The following is a 26,097-nucleotide window of genomic DNA, read 5'->3' as shown; positions in this document are numbered from 1 at the left end:
GGGCTCAGTGATACAGGGTCATTAATAAACAGGAGGGAGAGACAGGGTATAGAAGGATCATGCAGCTACGTTATAACCCTCCGTTGTATTGCACAAACTTTTATGTGAAATAATCCCCCGAGAGCCTCCTTGAGAAATAAATAGTGTTGCCCGCTAATATGAAAACACTAAAGAAAAAGGTCATTTTTGTGAATGAAGTCTTTGGAAATAGAAAAGTACTCTTCCCTCTTGAGTATGGTACGTTGAAGAACGCACGCATGTGACTATAAAAGCCAAAATAAATTCCTTTGGTACGTACTTGATAACAGTGTAGGGTCACGTTTGCACTTCTGTATGTACATACTTAAGTGAGGTGTCCCTTCTTTGTAATTCCCCAACATCTCTTCTTGAGCCAGCATTTGTAAAATGATATTTCTATATTTACTTAAGCATCTATTTAAAGAGGAACCCCTCACAATTACTCACCACACAGATAGATGACACTGTTTGGCTGTGTTTATTTAGTTTCTATTAGCGATTGGCAAAAAGTCTATTGTGGCTTCAAAGCAGATATAGATGAGTGACCCACTGATCATAAAATAAAGTATGATGATGCCTTCAAGGCGTTGTGGGAAATGGCATGTAGAGAGACACGTATCACTATCTCATCCGGCCACTTTGTGATATAATATTAAACCCAGTCATTCTGGTAGGGTTGGCTCAAGATAAGATGTCCATAAAGTGATGGCAGTCTGTGGTATGGAATAACGAGAGGAATTCAAGGGAAGCTGTTAACTTCAAAACATGAGTTCATTTGTCACTGCAGGCGAGACATCTGTCTCCAAGTCCTCTGTCAGCGATGATGGACAAAATATGAGCCACCAGAATGTTAATCCCACGTTGCTGGCTTACTGTTACCTGCTGGTACATGGTTCATCCTCAGGAACCCAAGCACAGGCCGTCCTTCACTTAGTTTCACTCATCCAGAGCTTGGTCATGGAGTGATGTGGATGACACAGGCAGAACAGCATCTGGACCGGGATCAAAGGACATATGAAAATTTACTGCTTGTCATCATGTGTTTCACTGCCCTGGGTAGCTCTGCTCATGGAGAACTTGCAGAGTGCCTAGTCTGCCCTTTATTTGGCTTGGTCATTGATGCAAACACTTACCAAGTCTGGCTCCAGGTGAATAGTTCTTAATTAATACCTTTTCAGCAGACTTAGCCTTCCAGGTGAGGTTGGTTAGCACAGGAACTGGTCTTGTCTGTGCTCAGAGGAGTTAGCAGCAGAATTGTACCATTGCACCCAGATGCTTCTTGCTCAGGAAATACATCTCATACCAACTTCTAAACCCTTCCTGTAAGGTGTTGCTTAAAGTCCTCTCCCAGATGGCATGAGCTGGAAGAGCAGGAGGACCTGTTTGTGCTGATCATCAAAGTCTGCACTTTTGGGAGGATATTTTTGCTGATACTCATTGGCCCTGCCAGTCAAACCTCAAGTCTGGCCATTTTCTTTCTTTTCATTTTCAGGGTGTAGGTTCGTGTCCCTCTGTTAACCTGTCCACCCACTTGGATGCTGAGCCATTTATGGAGCAGGAACTGCTCCCTCTCGAGAAAAAAGAAGTCCTCCAGGATTGTGGGGGTGCTGGCACTGAGAGATAATAAATAACACAAACTATGGTTTTCTTGCAAATTTTCGAAATATTACGGGTGAGATGAAGATAGAAGCAGAGGACTGAGTTATTCGGTTCTCACGCTGTAGCCTCATGCCTTGTGGAATGCTGGGCAAACATAATCAATGCAAACAAGTCAATGCAAGAGTCCAGTGGGGTTTATTTCGAATGAGACACCAAAATAACCTAAAGAAATTTCAGTATGCCTGGAAACAAAATTTGTTCCCATGGAAGGCAGAGCATCCTCAATTATTACTGACACCAGGGAGAGCTTGAAAGTGTTTACAACTTTTGTTTGGGGTAGAATACTTTTAAAGGTAGAGGTGTCTCTGTCTGGGAAGTTGGGTTTGGTCAATACACAAGCACCTTATTTTCCTGATGTTGACCTTACTGGCAGATGGGTAACCATGGGCAAGCCATGAGTGAAATGAGCAACAGAAGTGAGAGAGCCAATGAAGAAGGTCTTAGGAAGAAAGAGAGATGTGTCTACAGCCCAATGTCTATCCCAGTGCATACCTCATGCATAGCACTTGGACTTATGGGCTTTAATAAAAGACTGATCTATCAAAAATCTTTTCAGGTGGTTGTATGTGATTGTAGGATGTGCACAACAAACAGACCCTTTCTGAGGGCTGAGCTTGTCTCTCCTGGACAAAGTGAATCCAGAGTTTTTTGGCCTGAGAGTCCCAGTTTAGACTGTAGGATATTTTTATTTTAAATTTGGGAATAGGCTTCTGTATCATCCTGGCACCTTTTGTTAATTTTACCCCAGGTCTGTGGTTTCATTCCTCTGAAGTGCTGTATGTTATTTCGGATTTATATATATATATGCATACATATATATATATATGTATATACACATAAATATATTTATATATTTATATATATACTACTGCTGTCAATCTAATATCTGCCAATCTTTCCTTATACTCACTAAGACAGCACCTTGTAGACCTGGCTTTGCTGAAGGCAATTCATCTCCGGCTGGAACTTATTGACTTTAAACAGTTAGATATTGGATGAATTTCGTCGTTTATCCTTGCCTTTTGATGATGCTGCTATCTGAAGGTTATCTACTACAGTGATTTCATAATCCTTTTGGGTCTCTTTCATATCTTCAAAAGGCAGGAAATATTTTTTTTAGCTGTTCAAGAGCCACTCGTCTGCAGGTAAAGAATTTAACAGCTTGTGGGAGTGCTACTTACTGCCAGCAATAATGTGATTGATCTTTCCTGGAACTGAAAAAATGTTTCTTAGAAGTGACATTGTGAGAGGCAAAAATTGAGATGTTTTCTTTCACTTGTCTACTAGGAACACTTAATACAAGAAAGTAAATACCTAGTATTAAAAGGGGACATATCTACTTGGACTTCCGTGGCAAAATTCAATTGTTAACTTTTTTTGGAAGGGGGGAGATTGTTGCTTTTATTTGTTTTAAGATTTGGAATAGAAAACGAACAGTTTACTCAAGGATTTTCCAATTAAGATGTTTGTGGTAGAACAACTGCACCCCCCCCCCCCCCAACATGTTCATAGTTAACTTCATTTTCTTTTTTTGGTACAGGAGGATTAAGAAGAAAAAAACCAAATTGCATAAGCTGTTGTATGACATATGTATCCAGCTGGTTACGCTGTGTTATCTTTATTCTGGGATTTGTATGTACTGAGCCCCAGTACATCATTTTGGCGTGTATCTCACTGTTTCTTCATTCAGATTTACCTGATGAACTCTTCCTTGTATAAGCAGTGACAGCTATTTCTCTCATGCTTCAGGAGCTGTACTGTTTTATCTCAAGGCCACGGTGCTGCCTTCCCATCCCAGGCACAAAAAAGTAGGCAGAAACACAGGGCCAAAATGTTGCAAAATATTTAGATGAAAAAAACAGACATAGTCTTCACTGAGCAGAAGCATGGCTTTGAGCAACCTGGTCTAGTGAAAAGTGTCCCTGCCCATGGCAGTGTGTTGGAACTAGGTGATATTTAAGGTCCCTTTCAACCCAAACCATTCTGGAATTCTAATTATCCCATAAGAACACTTGAATAAGTTGCTTAACTGGCTTTTGGTCTCCCACTGTAGAAGGTTTTGCATTCTGGAGTTGATTTTGTCTGGCAAATGACTACTTACTTAATGTCCCATCTTCCCACACCACAGAAAAATAAATAAATGCCTTCTGTAAGTCAGGAACCTTTTTATGGCTAAACATGTCTACTTACCATACATGGAATACGGACTTTCCCTCAAGAGGAAATAGAAAGGGGTGGGAGCACACTGGGATGGGGGTTTTATGCCAGGGCTGGCTTATGCAGAGTCTTCTACCACACTATCCCCGATGGAAAGGGCTCCTTCAGGATTCATGTGCACTGTGGGTAACCCGCTGGTGGAGCTGGGTGACAGATTAGCTGACTTCATGAGCTTCTTTCCAAGCCTCATGCCTCAGTTAGTTTCCTAAGAGGAAATGACACTCCCGTTATCTTGGTCTGATGCTCTCATCGGCACGAAAATTATGATGTGAAAATATTTACTAAAGTTTTTCTTCTACTTAAAACAAACAATAGAAGAAATTGCATAGAGTCACAGAGCAATTTGGTTTGGACCTTGAAGCTCATCAGATTCCAAGCCCCCCATTGCTATAGGCAGGGACACCTTCCACTAGACATGGTTGCTCTAAGCCTCATCCAACCCAGCCTTCAACACTTCCAGGGATCTGGGGGCAGCCACAGCTTCTTTGGGCAATCTGGGCCAGGACCTTACCACCCTCACAGACAAAAATTTCTTCCCAATATTTAACCTAACCCTGCTCTCTGTGATTTTTAAGTTATTCCCCTTGTCCTGTCTCTCCAGAGCCTTGTGCCAGGTCCCTCTCCAGCTCTCCTGGAGCCCCTTTAGGCACTGGAAGGGGCTCTCAGGTCTCCCTGGAGCTTCTCTTCTCCAGGTGAACCCCCCCAGCTCTCCCAGCCTGGCTCCAGAGCAGAGGGGCTCCAGCCCTTGGAGCATCTTCATGGCTCTTTTTTCTGTTGTTGTTGTTGTATTTTGTTTGTTCTGGGACATGAGGCCTGGATTTCCTTCCACTTGCCGATGTGTCCCAACTCCTGTCAGTAATTTGGACAGGATTCCAGAAAAGAGCCTCTGACAGGCCAGTTGCAGGTACCCACTTACTAGCACAGCTTTTCCTAACAGTTATCCACTACCCATTGGTTTACACATTGAAGCTTGGGGTTATCTGTGCATATAAATGTTTATTTTAGCAAGTATATCTGGGTGGTATTTTTAGTAGACATAATAGTAAGTAGTATTTTCATACTAAAGCCTGTGGTTCATCAGACTTTTCTGCCACGTATCTTATCTCTGCAATATAACCGTCTGTTGAGGGATATTGTGTACAATGTAGCCTTCCTTGTGCACCACTTAATCTACACATGATTTATTTGCTTTAGAAAATAGAGGAAGCAAATAACCCCCTGGTGTCTCGCTTCAAAGAACTCCACTTAATGCTGTGTGACAGTATCACTCTGTTTAGGATGCCTTTTATCCTTCTAAAAAACCTCCAAAGCATACAAAACCCCTGCACAGAAGCAAAAATGCACAGCCCCAGGCAGTGCATTAAGTGAGGCTCTCTGGCCTGACCTATCCAGGTAGCTGGCATGGTGGAGAACAATCAGAAAGCTCTTCAGCAACCAAAGAGAAACTGCCAAAGTCCTTACTAAAACATCCTCTTCCAAACCACTAGCACCACTTGCTTTGTACAGTGAAGCTGTAGAGATGTCCCCCACTTCAGTGTTTATTTTTGCTGGCATAATTAGCTGATTTTTTTAACTAGTAATAGTGCTTAGAAGTGGCTTCCTTTAAAAAATTGTTTTAAGCTGTGCAGATCTTCTTGGCTCTGTGTGTGTACAATGCCTCGAACTGGTAGGACCCCAGTGTACTAAGGCAGTGCTGCTAATTAATTCTTGGCTGCAGAAGTCCTGATAAGAGTAAACAAAGAGTGAAATTAGCTCAGGAGAAGACACAGGAATTTGCAGGCAAACCCACATCCTTCCATGATATCATTGGGAATCCACCCATACTCCACCCATACGTTCTGCTGAGCCCTGGCTGAAGGCAAAAGAACTGATTTTTGGGAGGGTGAGTCCGTAGATCCTAGAGAGACTCAGTGTAATTTACAGCCTGTAAGGATTTTATTCCCATTAGCTTGGAGAGCAAAATAATTTGCATTTACTCTCAAAGGGTGAAGCCAAAAGCCTGAGCCCCCACACCCACGCTGGTCATCACTGCACCACCCAGCAAAGCCCCTCGAAGCCCTTGGTCCTGTGAGATGGCTGCAAAGGTGCACAAAAGGTTGATCCTGTGCTCTTTCAGAGGCTGCTCTACTGAAAAGCCCCGTGCATGCTTGGGGGAGGATTCTAACAGCAGACAGGGAGGTGCTGTCGAATGCCTGCCGATGGTAACCCTGGGCTGGGCAGAGGCAGCTGCCTGAAGGATGCTCAAAATGGGGCTGGTGGAGATGCTCCCCCAAATCCAGCAGACATGGTAGCATGGGTGATGCATCCCCAGGAAACCTCAGTGCTAAACTGCTGCCAAAAAGATGATTTCCCCCCCCCCCCCCCAAGGGAGGACTGCAATGAGGAGACGTGTGGAGCCTCACAGTGCTGCCATGTGTTGCCATGACATTGAAGTAATTGCTGTTACTTTCTCTCAGTCTTTCAGAATCAAGTGACCAATTTTGCCCACACTCATCTGCGGGAGGAAAGGAATTTTCTGTAATTCAGTAAATAGATACATTATACCTACGCTTTCACAACAGCAGTGAAGTGTTTTTACTGTTTCTACTGTTTGCTAACACGTTGCAAGTTCGTGTGAGCACAGTTCGGAGTTGATGGTAGAACATAACGAAATGCAACCTCAGGATTTTCCCCAAGGGGCAATAAGAGAAGAGAGGAATAAGGGGAGAATACGAAGGTGGAAGGTGGTAAAATTATGTCTAGACCAGCTACTTTGAAAAACAAATCCAGTTCCCTCTGGATGGCTGCCTTTGTGTTTTGAGTTGCAGCTCCTTTACATGGTGGACGCTGTGGATGCTCAGATTTACCATTTTTTTACAACATTCTTGACCACACTCTTGGCAGGGCCACCTAAGTACCAAACTACTTGACCCCAAGCTCCATCTCTCATGCTTTTCTTCTCAGCAAGAGCTGTTACATAAAAACTTTGTTGTAGGTAATCCAAGGTGAAAAACAATTAACTAAAAAACAGACTGGATCAGGAAAGACTATACTGTAATAAAGAGATGAAGTGAGCCCTGGCTTAGTGAGCACTGGGAAACTTGATCAGGTCTAATAAGCATCCTGAAGTCTGGCTGCCCCTTGCAGGTCATGGTGTTCCTGTTGTAAAGCCTGGGTATCCATGGTGGGACGAGATGTTTTCAGATAGTTCCTGACAGTCCCCTTTCTATAGGCAGCAGATTATCAGTCTGCTGATGGAAGGAAGGCTTCTGCCCCACTTCTCCAGTTTGGAAGGAGTCCCATTCAGGATCTGGCAATTTTTGTCCGTCTCCTCTCATGGATTCCCATTATCTTAGAAAAATCTCTGTGATAACTAAGGCTAAAAGGACTCCTCACCCAAGGAGCTTTGGCCTTTGCCATGTAACAAATAGCAGCAACAACTCAGACTTCTCCAGCACTTGTTAATTGTTTTACATTTATTTTGGACTTTGACATTTATTAAAGGGGATGAGGGAATATATGATTTTCCTCCCCATCTTGCAGATAGAGAAACTGAGGTTAAAGAGATTTAACTCAGAGCAAGACCACCCAGCCAGCCCGTGAGGGAACTGGCAGATGAACAAAGACCTCTTGATTTATTAGGAAGCATTCATCCTAGAATATATTTCTCTTTCCTCCCAGTGGACTCAGCACTGTCCTTGCAGTGTTCCTCTGCCTCCAGCACTTCCCAGTGCCGACGCACTCAGAGCCTTCCCGTGTGAAACAGGGAGTCATTTTGCTGAGGCATGTTTTAAAACCAGGTCTGGATGTGACCAAATGAGCACCTCGAAGGTTTCCTTGAAACCCCTTCACATCCGAGTCATCAGGATGACTTTGGAAAGCAACCAGAGCAAACAATCCCCATTCTCTCAGAGAAATGGCAGTCCTGGCTCCCTGCTGGGTGGCATCAGCCTGTCGTGCCTCCACCCTGTTTCCGGACATAAGCCCTTGTCCATTTGCCAAATCCAGAACTGGGTTATTATTTCCATTGCTGCATCTCCAGAGTTCACTCATTTTCCTTGAAGCCTGTCCTAGATGTGAAAGACTCTTGAGTGTCTTTGGATGATGGCAGGATCTCCGTGAAGCACAGCTGGAAGTTGCACTCGTTGTACTTCAGTGAGAAAATCCCCCCCAAAAAAAGACCTTTGCATTAGGGCTGGAGCCCCTCTGCTCTGGAGCCAGGCTGGGACAGCTGGGGGGGTTCACCTGGAGAAGAGAAGGCTCCAGGGAGACCTGAGAGCCCCTTCCAGTGCCTAAAGAGGCTCCAGGAGAGCTGGAGAGGGACTTGGGACAAGGGATGGAAAGACAGGACAAGGGGCAATGGCTTCCCACTGCCAGAGGGCAGGGTTAGACGGGATATAAGGAAGGAATTGTAGTCTGTGAGGGTGGTGAGGCCCTCTCAAGTTTGGCCAGAGAAGCTGCGTCTGCCCCTGCATCCCTGGAATTGTTGAAGTCCAGGTTGGATGTGGCTTGGAGCAACCATGTCTAGTGAAAGGTGTCCCTACCTGTGGCATGGGGTGAAACTGGATGAGCTCCAACATCCCTTCTGTCCCACAGCAGTCTGATTCCATGATTCTGTGATATACCCAAGAGCTTAGATTGCCCTTTCCTGAGAGAAAAACTGTGTGGCTTCTCAGCCTCTCACAAAACCCCAACATAAGTGTGGTGGCTGCTCAGTGAACCACAGATAAGGAGAAAATGGGGACTGGTGCCCTGAGGACAAGGACATCTCTGCTGCTCAGAGTAGCCTGACCAGTACATGTGTCTGCTTTACTGAATGGTGAATTGTAAAGGCTCTTTTCAGCTCTTATTAAAATACAAACATCAATGCGTGAGAACAGCAGACTGAGTACTAAAATGGATCTCACAATTAGACAGCAAAATATTATATACAGCTTCTCCTTTTCTGAAAATGGCTGACAAATAAGATCAGGCCAATCAGTGTGTGTTACTGAAACAGGCACAGCCTTTTCAAAGTGTGACAACTGTGACTTAAGAGCAAGAGGAGGATCTTGATATTTGGTCCATACTAGATAACCCATAAGATGATGGGTTAGAATTGCAATTGAATTACAATTCCAACTATTGTCAGAAATTATTTGCACTAAATACCCTGTGAATTAGCTTCTCAGTCAGGTCACCAGGCAAAGAAGCAAAAAGAATCTATGTGTGACTATATGCAACTGGAGAAACCACCCTGTGTTAAAAACACTGGGTCCATTCCTTTGGGGTTACATTTTGAGTACCCATGGCTGTTTGTGAAATTATTTTGCTTTGCACAGTGAAAAATCCCTGACCTTCCCTAATATCACAGAATTTGCTATTCTCATTCAAAAAAGAAATAGGAAACGGGTTTTAAATTAAACGTCAGGGAACAAGGCACATGCTAGGGCTTGTTTTTAAGGGGAAATTGACTGGCACAGCCTGTACAGTCATTTTTATTATTATGGCATAACTCCTCCATCTTCCAGCACGTGAGTGATTTTACTGTGCCTCCAAAGAAGATAAAAATGTCACTGTTGTCTGCATGTGACTGGTTGAGGTTAAGCAATGAAGACACAGACCCTTTGACCCACAAAAATTCAAACCACTGGCCCCAGTCCATGCACCATGTACTTCACTTGGCTTTCGGAAACATCAATACCCATCTCTGCCATTGGCTTGTATCATTTCAAAGTATAGCAAAATCAATTTTTAAAGAGCTTGTCAGTGTGCTGAAGGTGTCCTTGCAGGAGGGTTGGAGTGGATGCCCTTTAAAAGACCCTTCCAACCCAAACCATTCCATGATTCCGTGATTCTAACGTGTTCATGTGTTCTTGCTTTCTCCCTAACTAGTTGGATTTGCAAAGGTAAGTAAAACCAGCACACGAAGAATAAAGTTAGCTGTGGTAATCCATAAGTAGAACAGCAAACTCCTCCTCTTTGTTGTCTGCAGAACCCACCTTTCACCTTCTCCTCCCTCTATCAGTCTCCACCAAATGCTGTCCGGAGTCTGACACAGCCATCAAGTGACCAGAGGTGGTGGTTTTCCATGGGCTTGGCATGGGAGGGATGACGAAGGCAGGCTGAGCCTGGGCCCCTGGACATCACAGTGGCATGTGTGTGCTTCTCCCCTGCCTCCAGGCACCGTCTCCTGGCACGAACTTTGCATGAGACACATTGCTAATTCCACCTGGTGGTGCACGCTGGGAGTGGCCCTTATGTTGTAGGCCAGCTCTGGGTGTCCTGCCGAGCCACAGACCAGAGTATGAGTTATACTTAATTAGCATTTACTCATCAGTGCCTCAGCTACTCCTTTGGCCTCAACCCCTGCTGTGGCCACCAAGAGCTGCAGCACCCCTTGAAGAGCCCAGTTGCCCTTAGATCTGTACAAAGAGGGGGGACTCATACAAGGGGACATGGGCCATGGCAGGCAGCACCATCCCAGTACTGCTGAGGACCTGGCATGGAAATACAGGCTCTGACTGGAGACAAGCCGATCCATTCTATGAGAGGAGCAGTGATGGAAGGATGATGAGGACGCTGCCTGCTCGATTCCCCAACAAAACATGAACACCCCATCATCTGATAATGACAATGTTAATGTTCTTCTCACAGAAGAACAGCCCCTCTGATGTCGGAGCACACTTGGATACCTTGCAAATACAGGATCACTCGACCCCACCAATTATTCTGTATCATAGAATCAGAGAGAGTTTCAGTTGCAAGGGACTTTCAAGGTCATCTCATTCTGCCCCCTGCCATGGGCAGGGACACCTTCCACTAGAACAGGTTGCTCCAAGTCCCACCCAACCTGGTCTTCAACATTTCCAAGTATCCAGGGGCAGCCACAGCTTCCCTGGACAACCTGTGCCAGGGCCTCATCACCCTCACAGCCAGGAATTTCTTCCCATCTAACCCTGCCCTGTGACAGTTTCAAGCCATTCCCACTTGTCCTGTTGCTCCAGACCCTTGTAAACAGTCCTCATCTTTTTTGTCAATTCCCCTCAAGTACTGAAAGGCTGCAATTAGCCTTCTTCTTCTCCAGGCTGAACAATCCCAACTCTCTCAGCCTTTCCTCTTACCAGAGTTGCTCCATTCCTCTGATCATCTTGGTGCCTCCTCTGGACTCACTCCAGCAGCTCCATGTCCTTCCTGTGCTGAGCCCCCAGGGCTGGAGGCAGCACTGCAGGGCAGAGGGGCAGAATCACCTCAGAGAACCTGGACAGGTGAATGGGGACAGACAAGTCCCTTCCCTGGGAGGTTTCAAGCTTAAGGGCAACACAGGTTCAACAGCCCCGGTGCCCGACCAACTGGTTTGAATAAGTTATGGGCTGAAAATCTGGAACACTTGTTCTTGTGAATATGAACGGTGATCCCTGGGTGCTGATGTTTATCTGACGAGGCCATCTGAATCATTGGAAAGTACATGCATGAGTTCAAAGCCGTCAGCTAAGCTGCCTTGCCTCCGTCTGTCCTTAGTGTCAAGCGAGGCAATCTCCGTCAGCCTGATGTTTTGTGTTTGGGCGGCTTCAAAGACCCCTGTGAATGGATGCAAGGTGCTGTGCTCAGAAACGGTCCCTGCCCACAGAAATGAGAGGGAAATAATTGTATAAAGCTGTTTTCTTTTTTTTTGTTTGTTTGTTTGGTTGGTTTTTTTTAAAAAAAAAGAAAAAGAAAAGAATTACCGTTTCCCGAACGAGAGATGGTGGGCCCCAGGCAAATCCTTCCTTCATTCCCTGCAGCCATGTGGCTGCTGCAACGGTACTGATAATTTAAACACCTCACACTTCAGACAGGCCCCTGATGGCAAAAAAAAAAAAAATTATATTTTAATTAAAGTGGTTCAGACAGAGTCTCTCTCACTTGCTCCTTAGATGCCGGTTTTACAAAGGACATTTGTTTATAAGGCTCAGCTGGATTTTTCTTAAGAAGTTCCCTAAGCATTCCAGCTGCCATCTGTGCACCTTTGTTGTTCGAGTGCATTAGCAGAACTTCCCCAGTTCCATCTAAATTGATAAATTCATCCAGTCTCCATTTGATATCACCACAGAGCAGCTGCTTGTGGAGTTGCTTAATCTCCACTAGGACACTGTGGCTAAAATCCGAGCTCACATCCATATGAACGCGTGACACAAGCAGGACACTCTGCCTCTGCAGGGCTTTCCAGGCCAGAGGTGTCTGAGGCCGTTCAGAGCTGGATATTTAACAGTTCCCTGAAAACCAGGCTGGCTGCAGGTCTCCCTGGAGACCTTTGGTTGCCTAAGCAGAAGATCCTCTTACCTTGGTGCGTTTCGCACCCCACAGTTTGGTTTTTTCCCCACCCAAAATTCATTTTGGGAGATGCTGAGGTCACTGTGGTGCGGTATCTGGGGCCAAAGCTGGGAAGAAGACTGCTGTTTATTCAAGGAAATATGTTCTATGAAAGCCTTTCTGTTAATCACCTCTTAATCATCTGAAGGGATCAATGTTACACCATGTTTTGTCTGCAGGCAATGAGATGTGGATGGTTAGGCTCTCTTTAAATTACATCTGATAGAGAAACAGAATCTACATTATTTTTAAATCTCCTTATTTTCCTTCTACATCTCCTCATGCATCTTTCTCAGCTGACAGCTGGGGTGAAATGTCTGCCACAGAAGTTTCTCCCCAAGGTTTATTACAGGGAAGAGAAATTATTTTCTCTAACATTTACATAGTGAAGAAAATAAGAACCACTTTTCCCGCTTGTGCCTTGATAATTTTTCATCAAACAAATAAACTAGACATGAAGTATCAAGCTTCCTCGGTATTAGTGTCTCAGTTCTCTCTCTGAGTGCACTACTGTTGGGATCACAGCCAGAAATCACTCTTCTAAGTGACCTGCTGCTTTAGTAGAACTATTTCTCCCTGCAGCACAGCTGGGTTTGTCTTTCTGCTCTGGCCCCACTGAAGACAACTGCAGTTTTATCATCGATCTTGAAGGATTCAAGCCTCGAGCTCCTGTATTTCCATCTATGCCAGGTTTTGTTCCCAACAGCTCTTAAATTTAAAGAACTCAGTTTTAGCCACCAACTAGAATTGTCCCACCTTGAGAAAGTCCGTCCTTACCGAGCAACGTGCCCTATGCAGAAAGGGCAAGGAAGCAGTTCATGGCTTCAGGATGTTGTCATGAAGCCAAGGACAAAGCCAGCACAGCCTTGGGCATCCACATCCAGGACCATGCCCTCAGCCAACATCGCATTCCTCTCCACATCCCTGCCATGGATGCAGGGAGCCCCCGGACAGCCCAGCATGTGCCGCTGGGGCAGATGTGGCTGTGCTCTCCTGCCTCCTCCACCTCCTCTGCAGTGACCAGTCAACATTAAAATCCTTTGATGAGCAAAGGGGATCAACTCAGAATAGTTTGGACCATGCTGCAAAACATCAGCATTCCTCCTGACACCCTGCCTAGGAGCAGGTTCTGTGCCTGGGCACCACCATCAGCACCAGCATATTTGTCCTCATTTCACTGAGCAGCTCCTCTGTGTGCCTGGAACCTCCTATCCTGATTGAGGCACTTGATGTTTGAAGGACAGAATGGTTTGGGCTCAAGGTCATCTCATTCCGCCCCCCTGGCATGGGCAGGGACACCTTCCAGTAGACCAAGTTGCTCCAAGTCCCATCCAACCTGGCCTTCAACACTTCCAGGGATCCAGGGGCAGACACAGCTTCTCTGGGCAATCTGGGATGCAGGGTCTCACCACCCTCACAGACAGCAATTCCTTCCCAATATCCCATCTAACCCTGCCCTCTGGCAGTGGGAAGCCCTTCCCTGTGTCCTGTCCCTCCATCCCTTGTCCCCAGTCCCTCTCCAGCTCTCCTGGAGCCCCTTTAGGCCCTGGAAGGGGCTCTCAGGTCTCCCTGGATCCTTCTCTTCTCCAAGTGAACACCCCCAGCTGTCCCAGCCTGGTTCCAGAGCAGAGGGGCTCCAGCCCTCGGAGCATCTCCTTGGCCTCCTCTGGACCTGCTCCAGCAGGTCCATGTATTTCCCATGCTGAGTTATTTCTCATGTAAACTCTCCATAATTATCTGGTACCCAGTGCTGTTATGGCCCATCCTCGCTCAAACCCCACAGCACCCCAGCAGCTGCACTGAGGGACGACGGGAAGGACCTTCCTCTGCTGCCTCCTTTAAGGTTTTGTTGATTTCTCTTCCCCCACAGCTGACTTCCTGAGTGCATTACCCACATTAAGAGGCTCCCCCCCTCAAACCGCACACTGCAGCGCCCGGCCCTGCGTCACAGCGCGCCCTGAGAAAGAGCAGGAGCCTGAAGCAAGTGGGAAGCCATCCATATGATCCCACAGGCTGGCCTCCAAGCATTAATGTTATCAAATTACAGCCAACGGGAGCAGATTAATGCACAGCGTGCCCCACGCTGCTGGAGGAATTACCGCGCTGATCAATGCGGTGCTGAGAGGGCAGCCCCGGCTCCCCCAGGCAGTGCAGGCTGGGGCTGTTAGAGGAGAAAAGCATGGACACAGCTATGGGATCAGCTGTTTTGATCTCAGGGATGCAACAAAAAAGTTGTGGAGTGTGGTGTCTTCTACCCCCTCCCCACCCCCCACAAATGGGCAAAATGAAATGGAAACACAACCCCAAAAAATATTTGTTGTCCCAGCGGTGGGTTTTCAGCAAAAATTCAGCATCACACTTGCCAACACACTTGGTGAAGGGTGAAACACAGGAAAATGGAGCAGCTCAGACCAGCTTTCCCTGTCCAAGATGTGGATGGGGGAGTCCCATCTGCTGGTTTTCTTCAGGGGCATTGGAGGCTGAGCAGCATCTGTGTGGTGTCCCACCCCTGAGGGGAAGGGAGCACCCAGGGTTTGTAGATGCTCATGATCAAAAGGAACAACAAAATCTGAGGGTCTGCAAAAACTCACAAAGCTTTTTTTAGTAAGTTAGACACCTGGCCTGTAAACTGGTGTGTTAGTGCCTGACCTCCCAATGTAAGTACACATCAGTGGGTTTTGGATATAGGGGTGCGGTGAAAGGGAAAAGAGAGAGGGATGAATTAAAGAGGGGGAAAGAGGAAGAAAGGAAGGAAGGGAGAAGGAGAGATCACCAGTCCTGATGCTAGAGTTGGTCCAGCTGATGAGATGTCCAAGATCCTTGAAGTGGCACATGGGCTTCGTGGGGGTACCTTTATAGGTAAGTTTTCACCACCCTGGAGAGAAGTTTTTCACTTTCTATGGAAATTAGTTCTCATGTATAGTCCTTTCTTCCAGACCTTTCTGGAGGCTTCAGAGGTCTCGTGTGGTCTTGATCCCTTCTACAGCCACAGAATCACAGAATTCTTTAAGTTGGAAAAGCCCTCCAAATCCAACCTGTGCCCAACCCCCACCTTGTCCCCCAGCCCAGAGCACTGAGTGCCATGTCCAGTTCTTCCTTGGACACCTCCAGGGATGGGGATCCACCACCTCCCTGGGCAGCCCCTTCCAACCCTTTCCATGAAGAAATTCCTCCTGATGTCCAACCTGAACATCTCCTGCTGCCATTGAGGCCGTTTCCTGACCCTTGCTCCCTGGCACCAGAACCCAATCCCCTTCTGGCTCCCCTCTCCTGTCAGGGAGTTGCAGAGCCAGAAGGTCCCCCTTGAGCCTCCTTTTCTTCAGGATGAGCCCCCCCAGCTCCCTCAGATGCTCCTGCTGCTCCAGACCCTTCCCCAGCTCCGTTCCCTTCCCTGCACACGCTCCAGCCCCTCAATGTCTCTCTTGGCTGAGGGCCCAGAACTGCCCCAGCACTGGAGGTGCCTCAGCAGTGCCAGCACAGGGAACTTTCCAGTTCCACCATCCCAGCCTGGAGCTGCAGGAGGTTTCTGTGACCCAAGGGCAGGACATGGTACTTGCCCTTGCTGACTCTCACACCTTTGGCCTCAGCCCATGAATCCAGCCTGTCCAGATCCCTCTGCAGAGCCTTCTGTCCTCTAGCACACCAACACTCCCACCCAACTTGGTGTTACCCACAAACCTACTGAGGGTGCCCTTGATCTGCTCATCCAGATCATTGATAAGGACATTAAGCAGGACTGGCCCCCATCCTGAGCCCTGGGCAACACTACCTGGGATTGAACTGGGTGTAGCACCATTTCCCACCACTCTCTGAGCCCAGCCATCAGCCAGTTCTTAACCCAGCAAAGAGAGCACCTGTCTGAGCCGTGGGCTGCAGCTTCTCCAGGAGAATGCCACGGGAGAGAGTATCAAAGGGTTTACTGGAGCCCATGCCTGCTTCTTGACCTCCTGTGCTGGTTTGTCCACAGAAAAGTGCTGCTTTACCCCTGCACGGCCCCTTCTCCAGCCTTCCTTAACCTGGTCTTTCTCATGCGTGATGTCACCAACAAGGTTTGTCAGTTATTCACAAAAGTCCTTGGTTGGCCCCACAGCCATCCAGCTATCGGTGTTGGAGACATGCACACCAGCCCCTTATCTTCTGGGACTGCACGAGCTACTGCAGGCAGGGGGTCAGCAATGGGCAGAAATCCGAGCTTTGCAATGAGAAATTATGGGGAGACTCAAAAACTGGGGTTGTGCCCAGCTAGCCAGGGACCATTGTGGGCGCTCTGTACGTCAGGGCAGGAGACGGGATTGTTCACATGCAATGAGAGGATGTTTGCTTCGCTTGCAGTGAGCATTTGTCAGGCTTAAGGGCATTGCTCAAGGGGAGTGTTGACAACAAAAATATGACTATTCAGCATTTCTGTGTCATTTTACATTTTCAAGATGCCTTTCATTAAAGACATTAAACACGAGCTAATCTTTTGTTATAGATCCTCTGCAGCCGTTGAGATGGGATTAGGGCTCAAATTGGGTGGGTATTGAAAAAAAAAAGGAAATAAATTAAAAATATTTGTGTTTATTTAATGAATTTAAAAGGGTTCATACCATGGTCCATTTATTATGGACAATAATGAGCACTCACACATCTCATATCAGGCCTGTAAAGAACATCTTGGGCAATGCTGAGCCGGTGCAGTTCCAAACTAGACAAAACGGTGACAAAAATCACAGAATCCCAGAATGGTTTGGGTTGAAAGGAAAATCAAAGCTCATCTCATTCCAGACTCCTGAGATCTTGGTTCACCATCTGCAGTGTGTGGATGAAAGGACTTCCACAGCACCCAGAGATGCTGGAAAACACCCAGATTCAGCAACGAGGATTATACACAAGGGCCTAGCTAAGGAGTGACGAGGTTAATTGCCACTGCCTTGGTCGAAGATTGGGTTTTTGTGGTGCCCTTAGTGGGTTCCTGTGTAAATGGCACTGGGCAGCTGGGTGGCCTCGCCCGTGGGTGATCCTGGAGGGGTCAGCTGCAGGGTGGCCACTCTACAGGGTAGCTTTCCCATGAGATAATTCCCACTCTTCATGGGTATCAGCCAGTTTCAGTGTCTCTCTGGACCATGTGCCAGCCTGGATGCTCCCCAAGCATCTCTAACAGGGAGGGGAAGGTTGCCCCCAACTCGAGCAGCCCTGGGAAGGTTCTCAGCAGCTTTGGGAAGCTGTTGTTTCTTCGATGACTAATGGTTCAAGGAACTTCACTTTTAGGTTCAGTGTTTTCAAACCAGGAGAAGTCAAAGGCCCTGAGTAACTTCCCCCAAGCCAGAGTACTACCCTGTGTTGCCACACAGTTGACCACAGAAGGGCTTTGTAAGGCTGGAGCCAGAGACACTGAGGGTGAGGCAACTTGCCCGAGGTGACATGGACATTGGTGACACGCTGGGAGCTGACTCAGGAGATCTGGGCACAGAGTCCACTCCCTGAACCACAATCCTCTCTGTCCTCTGACTCCTTCCACAGTGCAGCTGCAAGGGAAGCTCTGGGCAGACGCTTTGGGAAGCAGAGTAGCTCTGGGGTGCTCCTGGTGACCGCAACCACAGAAATGATGGTCACCACCGACTCCAAGGACAGCATGGGACCTGGCTCCTCAGCGCCACGGGGCTGCTCACTGTCCTCAGACTCACAGCAGACCTCGTCAGGGGTTGGGGCATCACTTCCAGGGGGGGTTCCACTGACCAGCATGGTCCCTCACACACATTACAGGCACCCCAGCACACACATCTCTCCATGGCCCTGCTTGGCTGGAAGATGCTGGTCCCCCTGGTGCTGGTGATGAAGTGGATGGAGGGGAGAGCTGCACACTCAATAATTCCCAGCCAGAAGACTGCCAAGAGGAAATGCACTTCCCGTAAAGCAGGCGCTGTTACCGACTTGTTTGCTGGAACTGCTTGAGTGGTAATTACGCTCCCTTAATATTGACATATTTAAATAGTTTCCAAGCACAATAAAAGTCCTACCCCGGTCCTGCCGCCTCCTTTTCCAAATTTCTGTGGCGAGCTCTCACTTTGAACAACGGATTATCCGGAGGGGCGTGACTTGCCCACGTCTTGTTTATCGAGCAGCAGTCCAGATGTTCTGCTCTCATTTGGATGCGCTGAGTGCCTGGTGGTGCACTGCCCCGTGAAGGAGTCACGGACATCCCCCACGATGAAAAATGTGTCTCTGTCCCCAGCGTGCTGCCCTGGATGTGTGAGTGTGCTGGTCACGACCCCCGGCGCACGCCGGGGTCCCGGCAGGGTAACGCACGGCGGCGTCAGCAGGGAAACACCCTGCATTGGTGTTTCATTCATTACTTGTCACCAGTTCAGAGACATTCTGTCCCGAGCACAAAAAAGAAAAAAAGACCATCCCCTCTTACGTTGTTGTTCCCTGCGTGGGCCACTCTCATGAATGCTGCGAAAGGAGGTTCAATTTTCCCAGAAAGAAAAAAACCCAAACCATCTCACGCTAAAAACGTGGTGGGAATCCGGGTTACTCAATGCCTTGAGTGGCCCCTTGGGTTCCTCTGTCTGCAGGACACCCCATGCACAAATCTGCCTTGGGCAGACCCCCAAATTTGGTACCTTTCCCCTGAAAAAATAAGTTCCCTTTTCTCCTCGACTGCATTGCTGCGGTTGTTGGTCCCTCTGAGCATCCACACAGAAAAAAGGTCCAGGCATGGCTTAGACAGACTCCTGCTCCTCCCAGTCCTGGGCAGCCTCTGGGTGGTCTGGTCTTGGCAAACACCTCCTTGTGTTTTCCTCTCCACCCCAATATGGGATTTTTCACAGAATCAGAAAAATCCCAGAATGGTTTGGGTGGGAAGGGACCTTAAAGATCATCTTGTTCCATCCCCCTGCCATGGGCAGGGACACCCTCCACTAGACCAAGTTGCTCCAAGCCCTATCCAACCTGTTCTTGGGTTCTTCCAAGAATGAGGAGTCCTCAATCTCTCTGGGAAACAATTTTTTATTGTCACCGAGTTGGTCAATTTGCTACATTGCCTTGAGGCTAAAGGAAGGAAGACATTCTCACCCTTGTGTGGTGAAAGTCAAAACAGGAAAAACTCTCATGGAGGCCACGAACCACCACGGAAATTGCTCAGAATCACTCAAAAATGAGAAATTTCCCCGGGAATCTCTGTAAAGGATGGAGGGGAGTCTGCTCGTCCTTCCAGGGCGCTGGTTGGGTGTCAGCTGCTTGCACAGAAGGGAGTGTGTGTGTATTTTAAGTACACCAAAGGGATGAGAAAAGAAAAGGAAAAGCCAGCAAAGAGCCGGGGAGGTTCCAAAGAGGGAGCTGGGGAAGTGCAACGCGAGGAGGGGGAGCAGGGAGGCACACGGGGTGTGCAGGAGTGGCTCCAGGCAGGCTCGGGCTTGGGCCAAGGGCTGTTGCAGCCTCCTCGGTCCCGTGGTGTTCGGGGAAATGGGACTCCACGTACTTTCCTGATTAATACACAGAGTTGCAGCAAAGAAATACCTGGCTGTCATCATCAGTGTATCCTCCCAGAGAAAACGATGTTGGCAGGACCTCGAGCAGGCCCAGCGTCGCAGGCCTGGAGCCAACAGTGTGTTCAGTACAAGTTTCTGCATCTCCCTGTCTTTCATCATCTCCCACACGCACCCCTACCAACCCAAGGGTTACTGTCGAGGTAGGAGAAAGCTGCTAAGTGAAGACACTCTTAAAACTTGAAGGGGCAGTACTTCAAAGGCATCAGTAAAAATCCATCTGCCCCGAGCCTAGTCCCTCTCCATCTGGCCTTAAACTGGGAGTGCAGGGTGCCAAATCCTCTTCTACGTCTCTTAAATCAAGAGGATTCAATGGACAACTTCTGGTCCTTATGGTCCATCACAGGGCTGGGGGCACTGCCTGGGAAGAAGGTGTAGCAGGCCACTATTCCCAACTTCACGAGCCCCAGATCTGAGCTCCAGACTTAAAGAAAAAGCCCTGGGTCCATCAGCCAGGTCTGAGGAAAAAGCCCTGGATCCATCAGCCAGGTCTCTGCAGGTTGTGATTTGAAATGTTTCAGAGATGCTCTTCATCCTACTCTATCTTTTTTGAGGGATAAGGGAGGATAAGGGTCTGCCATGGCCGGAACAGCTGCTGCCCTTGCCAGTATCTCCTGGGGGTGCACATCAGAGAGGTGAATCAAAGGCTTTCCAGGACCAGGTCCTAAATTGTTTTGACCTGAAGATGGCTGTCAGTCCTTGAAGCTTATCAGAGACAGATGTGATGCTGAAACTCATCGGTACAAACAGGGGTTTGGCTTTCTGTTGACTACAGATCAGCCCAAGGCCACGAGCTAGACATGAGATTTCAGGTGTAGGCTGGAGGGAAGGCCTTGGGACTTGATACTGACGGTTAGGGGATAAGCTGCCCTGCCAGCCTGGGCATGAGATACTGGGGAAGGAGGGGATTTCTTCCCCGCTCTTGATTTCAGCAGGAGCAGAGGGTTATACAACAGCGAGGCAGATGGAAATGTCACAACAGCGAGCTTGGCAGCTGCACAAACACAACTAATCTGCCCTCGCTTAATGCTCGTAGCCACAACATAAACACACGTGGGGCACAAGGTAATGGATGAGGTGAATCCATCAACGGCAGCCTTGGTGCACGGGGCGTGCTGCCCTGCGCCCTCCCAGAGCCCTCCCAGAGCCCCAGCTCCCCAGGGAGGGCTGGAACCTGCCTGGGAAAAGCCTGGTGTCTCCTGAAGTCCTGCCTCAAGTGCAGCTGAGATGTCACCTGTAGTCACTGTACTCATCCATCACCTCTTGGGGGACGAGGAGTTCTGCACCTAAACCCAACCAGTGCTGTGCTTCCTCTCGTGGCCCTTCGTCAGACAGGGTGGTGCTGAGAAAAGGAGCCACTTTATGGGTAATGACAGAATTATAATTAATAATGACGTGCCATTTTGACACACATATACAAATGTAAATGCTATATATATATACATATACATACCATAGATACACACATGCACACTATACACATACATCCAAGCTACCTACCTGGGCTCAGTCCCTTCCCAGTCGGTTTACTTTCTTGCTAATTATTCACTCTTTGGGGCAGGACCATGGCTTCTGGCTTGTTCTCTAGCACTGCTCATGTGGGTACTCAATGGACTTTCATTTGGCTGCACACTCACTGACAACAAGCATGAAGGTATCGACTGAAAATGGCTGTTTCTTCCCCAAAATAATCGAGAATGGCCTCTGCCATGTGCCTCCAGTACACACCAGTGGGGAAGATGGAAGGAGGGAAGGAAGGGAGGGGAGAAATGAAGGAAGAAGGAAAAGAAGGAGAGAAGGAGGGAAGGAAGGAAGAAGGAAGGAGGGAAGGAAGGAAGACAGAAAGGAAGAAAGGAAGGAAGGAAGGAAGGATGGAAGGAAGGGAGGAAGGATGGATGGATGGATTCCTCTGGTCTTGCTGTGGATGTGTGATTTTATGAACTCTCTCCATCTCACCTTCATCAGGAGCTCCCACTTCCCTGGCCCAAACGTGCTCTATCAGGAAGGAGGAGAAGCCAAGCAAGGAGACAAAGGGAGCCCGAAGTTTATGGCTATTGTTTAGGTCAATAATGTATCGATTACAATTTTGTGTGCTAAAAGCTTGACCTTTTAAAGGGCAATTGGCGCCCGTGAGATTTGATTTAGGAGAAAGAAAAGAATTTAAATTTAATTTTCACTTCGTATTTCAGTTGGGAGAAACTTGCAAGACAGGAGACGCCACAGATGTTTTTTTTGGGGGGGGGGAAGAGGGTGAGGGTTTTTTTCTGGAGCCATCATAAAGAGCTGCATTCCAGGGTGAAAGTGTCTCTGTTGCTTCTCTACTCCACAGCTCAGCACTGCAGGTACACAGACAAGACACAAGGCGCTAAGCAGAACATTTAATATGAAGCCCAGACAAGTAAATACTGGATACTGAATATCCCACATCCAGGAATGACAGTGGGCTTTCCCCCTGTAGGAAGCAGCAGGAGCAACAAAACTACACACAAGGGTGTTTTGGGAAAAAACCCGCAATTTTAGGTCCTCAAGCACCTGTTTTGGGAGAGGTTTTGAATTTCCAGGTACAGGTTTGCCCCTGTATGGTTTATTTCCATTATCCCCTAGTTGACACAGTCCTTAAATAGTGACAGACAGCTCTGGTGGGGCTGAGCACCCCAGGTCTGCTGTGCCCCGAGCACCCACACCCAGCAGGATTCATGGGAGGGGGGGGCACTGCAGACTGGGATGCAGGAGCTGTGCTGGGAGAAGGGATGGACCCTGACAACGGCTTCAGGGGCAAAAATAGAAGCAGCAGGGCGAGGACAGCTGTTCCTAGTTTAAATTGCCAGTTTTTAATAAGCTGTTTTGTTCTTTGAAAAGCATTTGTTTCATCATTTCATAAACAGGAGGAGGGGCTGGGGCAGCATCATCAAGGATGTCACCTACTTTGTCACTGCTCCTCTCCAGATCCTCAAAGGCCTCCAATTTTCTCCCAGTGCCATCAGATTCAGGGTTTTCAGCAGCACAAAGTGACTATAAGGAAGACTGAAGTCTGCCATTCAGTTTGCCAAGACATCTGGCAAAAGCATTATGTACAGCTGAACATTTCATCACGTCTGCCAAGACATAGTCATTTCGGATTAATTTTAAGACAGTTTTTAAAGTGATGATGAAGGATTGTGCCGTGCGCTTCAGCAGGCATTAAAAAAAAAAAAAAATTAAAAAAAAAACCCACCAACCTCTCTCTTCTTTAAACCTCTCATTCAAATTGTCCCAGTTTGGCAGCTCTGGGGTGCATTTGATTTGGAGGGATTCGCCAGTAGTGACACTTCCATTTATCTGAGCTCGTGTAAGTGCTGGCACAGCCCATGGGTGGTAGCAGTGCCTTCAATATTAAACATGGCCACTTGGAGCAATTCATTTACAAACAGGCAGCACAGCCTGTAACATCCGAAATGCATCCACCCAGCAATAACCAGCATCTATGATTAAATGCTTACAAGCTGTAATCTCAGCTGGAGCCCTGCAGTTTGGGGTTAACTACCCTCCAAGAGCAAAAGCACTTACAGCGCTGTCACTCCAGAGCAGCCCCCAGTATTCCCATTGAAGGGGTGCCAAAATCTGTAGTCAGTGACATGCAAAGGAGAGATGTAGCTCATGGGTTGCTGCTTTTGAGATCCCAGCTCATGCAAGCCTGCAGCCATTTCCATGGCCCCATCAACTTCCCTGGGCAACCTGTGCCAGGATCTCACCACCCTCACAGACAGCAATTCCTTCCCAGTATCCCATCTAAACCTGCCCTCTGGCAGTGGGAAGCCATTCCCCCTTGTCCTGTCCCTCCATCCCTTGTCCCAGGTCCCTCTCCAGCTCTCTTGGAGCCCCTTTAGGCACTGGAAGGGGCTCTAAGGTCTCCCTGGAGCCCTCCAGGCTGAACCCCCCCCAGCTGTCCCAGCCTGGGTCCAGAGCAGAGGGGCTCCAACCCTCAGGTCTTTAAGGTCCCTTCCAATCCAAACCATTCTATGATTACCTTAAATCCTCATGTCCACAGCCCACAGCACCTCCCTGCCCTGCTCCCGATGAGTCGCTGTTCTCAAACTCACAGCAGGAAGTGCAGCTCTGCTGTCCAGGTCAGTGGAGGTTGTAACAGTTGCCCTTTTGTCTTTGAAACACCATTATCTCCCTTCAGCAGAACTTGTTATCAGCGCCATGGGCGATGCTGGTGACGTGTGTTGGTGTCTCATGCAGAAGAAGGATGGCCCCAGAGCTCTTGTCTGGTGATGTCACAGCCCGGGGATGTCCTGCCAACAGGATCCTTTCCTGAAAGGGAAAAAAACCCAGGCAAACTCCCTGCGTGCATGACCCTTTCCCTGAGCCCTTCACACACATCTGGATGTCATGAATGACCCGTGAATGACCATGAATGAATAATTCTCAGAGTTTAGGTTCTGCCTTCTAGCCAAGCCCCAAGTAATACCCAGCCACCTCCATCCTAGCCCAGGCAACCAACTTTGTGACACCCAGGACGACATTCCCCGCAGAAGTCAGTCTCGAGGAAATATCTGCACCATATTGAGAGCCCACAGCCATCAAAGCTGCTGCCAGAAGGTGTCCAGGAGCTGATGCTTCATCCTCCAGGTGCTCAGGATGAGGCTGTTGTGTGTTGCCATCAGATGTGCAGCTGTTACCTTAAACTGCTAGTTGTGAGTCAGTAGAGTCTGTTATAATAACAGATAATAAATATTATAATAACTCCCCCCAAAATCCCCAAATTCAGAGCAAACCAAACACAAAAGCAGCTGCGACCCTGAATTTTATGTCATTACTGGTACCAATGGTACTTATTTTTAGGCGAGGTGGCCAAAGCCCTGCTAATGGGAAGAAACGGGAAAGGATTTACAGGGGTCAGGTGATTCTAGAAGTGCAATTGTATAGAAAACTCCTGCTCTTCCAGGATTTACACACACTGAGATTTACACACACTGAGCCCAGTCCATCAGGAGAGACCCCGGGGTTGACTAAACGTAAGATGGTATCTGACCTTTAGTTGGCTGAATTAGACAACGTACACGAGAATGAAACCGGTAGAAAAGGTTGTACAAAAAGCTTTAGAGTTTCCAAAGAAGGGAGGGGGGTTGTTTGCTTCTTCCTTTCCTGTTTAACTGGTAGATCAACAATCTAGAGGGACACAGAGAACTGTTTGGGGATTTTTTTTCCCGTAACTTGCCTAATACTCTTCGGTTTTAGGCTAGTAGGGTCAAGAAAAGCCAGGACACCTGGCAAAGGCAGCCCAAAAACCTTCCAAAGTGAGTGATTCCCAACTCATTCGTAGCTTTCCACCCACCAACTCAGTTTCAGAGTGAGATCAGAGTTTCACTTTGAAGAAGGAGAATTTCTCCCTCGCCAGAGATATATGCATCAGGCTCCACAGGCACAGCCCACAACAGACAGCAACTGGGTTTCCTGCCTGTTATCCCCAAAGCTTGGTCTTCTGGAAAGGATGGTCTTCTGAGAACTGACCTCTCTTCTCCTCTCCATCCCTGAAGCGACGGATTTCCCTCTCCAGAGCTACTCAAGGAGCCCAAGCAGGTGGTGTCACTGGTGACCAGCACTCAGAGCAAGAACAGAATAGAATCTCAGAACGGTTTGGGTTGGAAAGGACCCTAAAGACCATCTTGTTCCACCTTCTGCTGTGGGCAGGGACACCTTCCAATAGACCAAGTTGCTCCAAACACCATCCAACCTGACCTTGGACACTTCCAGGGATCCAAGGACAGACACAGCTTCTCTGGGCAACCTGTGCCAGGGCCTCCCCACCCTCACAGAGAGGAATTCCTTCCCAATATCCCATCTAACCCTGCCCTCTGGCAGTTTGAAGCCATTTCCCCTTGTCCTGTCACTCCAGGCCTCCCCAAAGCCATCTCCATCTTTCTTGTTGGCTCTCTTCAGGCACTGCAAGGTCACCATTAGATCACCCCAAATATGAGCGTGGTCAGGTGAAGGCCCCCGTGACACATTCATCCTGTCCCCCTAAAAAACAGAGACACAACATTGGCTTACGTGGGGTGGCCAGAACAACAGGAAAGAGAAGCTGAGGGTGCAGCAACACATCACATCTGGTCTGGTGTGGACAATCCAGTCCCTGCTCTGTTTTCCCCCACGACCGTCAAGGTTGAGTTGTCAAGAGGTGAGATTCCATATGACACTTCCCTTCTTGCACCAAGCACTGATTCAAACAATTATTTATACAATAAATAAAATAACATCCTTCTTACTGCACATCCTGGAGGATGTTATAAAGCCTTGTGCACATTAGGCCTGATGACCACCCCAAGACTCACCCCACAGCAGCTATCACAGAAAACAGAACACCACCCTGTACGTACTG

The 26,097-nt window shown here is 47.9% G+C and overlaps 1 long non-coding RNA gene across 1 annotated transcript; it reads right to left on the bottom strand.

The window, feature by feature from the left end:
* Nucleotides 1-477: 477 nt before the first annotated feature.
* On the bottom strand, nt 478-11,079 carry LOC135407206 (uncharacterized). The gene is made up of 3 exons (XR_010426756.1): nt 10,977-11,079; nt 3,868-4,099; nt 478-1,631 (listed from the first exon to the last, which is right to left on the bottom strand). It is a non-coding gene; the product is annotated as an uncharacterized LOC135407206 (long non-coding RNA).
* Nucleotides 11,080-26,097: the final 15,018 nt, after the last annotated feature.

Source organism: Pseudopipra pipra, chromosome Z, assembly GCF_036250125.1.
Source record: "Pseudopipra pipra isolate bDixPip1 chromosome Z, bDixPip1.hap1, whole genome shotgun sequence".
NCBI classification, from domain to species: Eukaryota; Metazoa; Chordata; class Aves; order Passeriformes; family Pipridae; genus Pseudopipra; species Pseudopipra pipra.
This window is presented reverse-complemented; position numbering and strand designations above follow the sequence as displayed.